The sequence below is a fragment of the Anopheles aquasalis genome, chromosome 3 (genome assembly GCF_943734665.1).
Source record: "Anopheles aquasalis chromosome 3, idAnoAquaMG_Q_19, whole genome shotgun sequence".
Classification (NCBI taxonomy): Eukaryota; Metazoa; Arthropoda; class Insecta; order Diptera; family Culicidae; genus Anopheles; species Anopheles aquasalis.
Window position 1 is genome coordinate 61,433,549 of NC_064878.1, and position 2,500 is coordinate 61,436,048.

A 2,500-nucleotide genomic window follows, 5' to 3' on the forward strand; every position below is an offset into this window, starting at 1 on the left:
TGTTTTTGCAAATGCCATCACAAACTGTAAGTTTTCAAGAGTATCTGGCTGGATTTTGTGGACGATGCTTTAAAAAATTAATACATGGCATCCATTTTAGTAAAAGCGTGTCTGCAAAAATGAAGTTTTTCCGGTGCCCATCGTAGCCGCGATGAAGCGCTGATATTCAAAAATCGATATCTTTGTCAGTGTTACTTCGATTGATCCAAATTTTTTACAAATTACTTTAAAAGGGATCAGTATTCATGGGAAAAATATATAAAATATGTCACAAAAAATAAAATACCTTAGCATCTTCCTAAAGCGCAGTAAATCATTGAAATGTTTCTGTGAGATTAGGGCATGTTGTGGAACTTCAAGAATTTCAGTAGCTAGTCAGTAATTAGTGACAGTGAGTGTGCCACAGCCCGAGAAATGAATCTAATTATTCCAAATTACCATACTCTCCGCCAGTTCGTGCCGAGTACGTGCCAGCAATCGGCCAGATGAGTGAATGATGAACACGTCCGCTCAGAGCGTACTGCACGCCATCATTGACGCTATTGCGAATCGGTTATCGGTCCCGCAAATTGTTGTCCCGAAAGGACTTGTACACTATATCCGGTGCGGATGGCGAAGGCGAAACGGTGGCGAGACGGGTGTCTAGTTTCGTCAAATTATCAGGATGAAGCGAGGGCGGATCATTATGTCGCCAACGTAAATAACGGATTATGACGAAGCGCGTAGTATTCGCTTCCCCCTTGGTGTGTTGCTGCTCCAACTGGAACCAGTTCACAATGCCAACCAGAGCCTGGGATGGATGGCTTTAAACTCATCCATCGGAGGGTGCACGGATAGATCTTTGGGGTTGTATTAGTGGGAGCCCGTTACGGCACGTCACGCACGCACCCAACCACCACCCACCACGCGATGACGATGACGAGCATGATTTCTGTAGCTGATGCAGATATCTAACGCCACCGGCAGCTAGCGCGCCACTGACGCTCCTCAAAATATGATCCCAATCCAGCACAAGGACTACGGAGAGTGAACGAACGAGCGCTCGCAAGAGACGAGGAGAGAGGAACGGAACAACGGAACGGCGTATGGCGTTCGAAAAGGCGAAACGAAATCCATGTAAAACGTGTCCGGAATGTTTACTACCGTTAATAGTTTTCCAAAACCCATTTTCGGAGCGGCCAGGCCGCCGGATGGCGCGTTGAACGGCGGCCCGAGCCCGGATCGAGCTTCGATTCACTCGCTTCGCCTCGCATCGCCACGAGAACGCTGGAGATGGGGTGCCCTCCCGGACCTCCCGGACCCGATTATGATGATTCTCTGTAGCGCTCCCGCGGCGTCCGGAGCCCGTAGTCCGGAGCTTCAGCGCCTCTGTGTTCTGGTGTTTGCTTTCTTTCAAAATATTTTAGAATTTCTTCCATCCCGCGGGCGCTGGCCTGGCCTGCTGTGCTCTGGTTCCTTTCGCGAACCCTTCGCAACACAATACAGCGCGGACTCGATGGTGTGGTGAGTCTCGCGATTAAAAATGCACGTCATGGCGTCAAGGAGGCGGCGGCCTCGGAGCGTTGAAGAGCTGAGCCGCGGGCCGAGAAAAGAGATTTAAGCAGCCAGCTTTCGTTTACTGAAAACTTAATAATTCTTGGACTTGGTAAGCGGACCTTGCACCAGTGTGCAACTTGGACGCGACGCAGGGACGCGAAAAAGTGGCAGCGTGCAGCGTGCGACGACAATAATCGTCTCGACAGTTCATCTTCTCGCGCTACCATATTAAGAGAGAGCGAGAGGTCTCGTGACGGTCTCCAAACGGGCCTGGACTTTGTGGGGGGTTTATTGGTTTTTTGGCCGCTAGTCGCTATTTATGTTGGTCGCGAGCGCGCGCGCGCTCGAGCACGCACACCCGTCAGTCTATAATGCGTAAAGTGAAACGTCATAATTCAAAGCGGAGGCAAATTGGAGTCCTGGCATCTCGCACTCTTTGGGAGCAACGGGCAACGTTCCAAGAGGCAATCGGACTACACATCTGGGGACTCTGTTGCCTCGCAGGAGGATGCCACGCTCGTTAGTGCCAAGTGGTTGGCAGAAGAGCGGAAAAATACTGAGAAATCCCAGCCAGACACACACTCGCTCACTCGCTTATCGACGATTTATTCCCCTTTTTGGATCGGGGCGACGAGGCGGGAGAATCCTTGAAACTTGAGCTTCAAGGGCGGTGGTGGTGGTACAAATTAAAGAATCTTTCGCTTTACTGTCTATCCTGCTGTTTTCGGAATGCTCTCTAGTCCTGCTGTAACGAGTACTTACGAGTGGCTGTTCTCTTTCTTTCTTCCTTTTCTTTTTTGGCAGGATTCCACCAACCAACTCCGACTTCGAACGCCCAGTCCAACCCAGCCCAGGGGGCAGTAAATTTGTCAAATTTAATTGAGTGGTAAGTCAGTCCCGACCGAGCGCACTTCAACTTTTGAAGATTCCGTTGAAATATCCTTCAAATGCTTGCCGTGAAATC

At 50.0% G+C, this 2,500-nt stretch overlaps 1 protein-coding gene across 4 annotated transcripts in view; it reads left to right on the forward strand.

Annotated features, from left to right (window-relative positions):
* LOC126578402 (homeobox protein Meis1-like) overlaps nucleotides 1–2,500 on the forward strand; it is a 52,224-nt gene that overhangs the window by 28,471 nt on the left and 21,253 nt on the right. For 3 of the 4 annotated variants that reach the window (XM_050240911.1, XM_050240913.1, XM_050240912.1), the window contains one exon: nucleotides 2,341–2,422. The exons of the other annotated variant lie outside the window; for it this stretch is intronic. The gene's annotated coding sequence lies outside the window, so the exon portion shown is untranslated. The remainder of the gene's footprint in view (nucleotides 1–2,340; nucleotides 2,423–2,500) is intronic. 4 annotated transcript variants of the gene reach the window in all.